The sequence below is a fragment of the Cystoisospora suis genome, assembly GCF_002600585.1.
Source record: "Cystoisospora suis strain Wien I chromosome Unknown contig_3122, whole genome shotgun sequence".
NCBI lineage: Eukaryota > Apicomplexa > Conoidasida > Eucoccidiorida > Sarcocystidae > Cystoisospora > Cystoisospora suis.
Genome location: NW_027155917.1, coordinates 1 through 365, shown reverse-complemented (window position 1 = coordinate 365; position 365 = coordinate 1).

The following is a 365-nucleotide window of genomic DNA, read 5'->3' as shown; positions in this document are numbered from 1 at the left end:
AAGAGACAACGTGAAAGAAGCTGTCTCTCTTTTGGTTCTGAGATACAAAAAGGGAGATAGACGAGAAGAGTCGATAAGAATGCAGATCGAACTCTCTATCAGCATGGACCCTGTACAGTCGCTACCTATCTACTTCCTTCCACGTATCTCTCTACTTTTCTTTGTTTGGTGTGTCTCTCAGTGAGTATAACGACAACGGAAGCGAAGTTTGTGAGTGTTTCTCTCCATTTTCTTTTGAAAAGAAGAAGGAACAACACGATCAGAGAGAGAGAAGAGAGAGACAACCCGAGATAGAGAGACAACGACGGCAAAGCGGGGAGACGAAGGCTGTGGTAGCCGTTGTGAGGAAGAAAAAGAACAAGAAA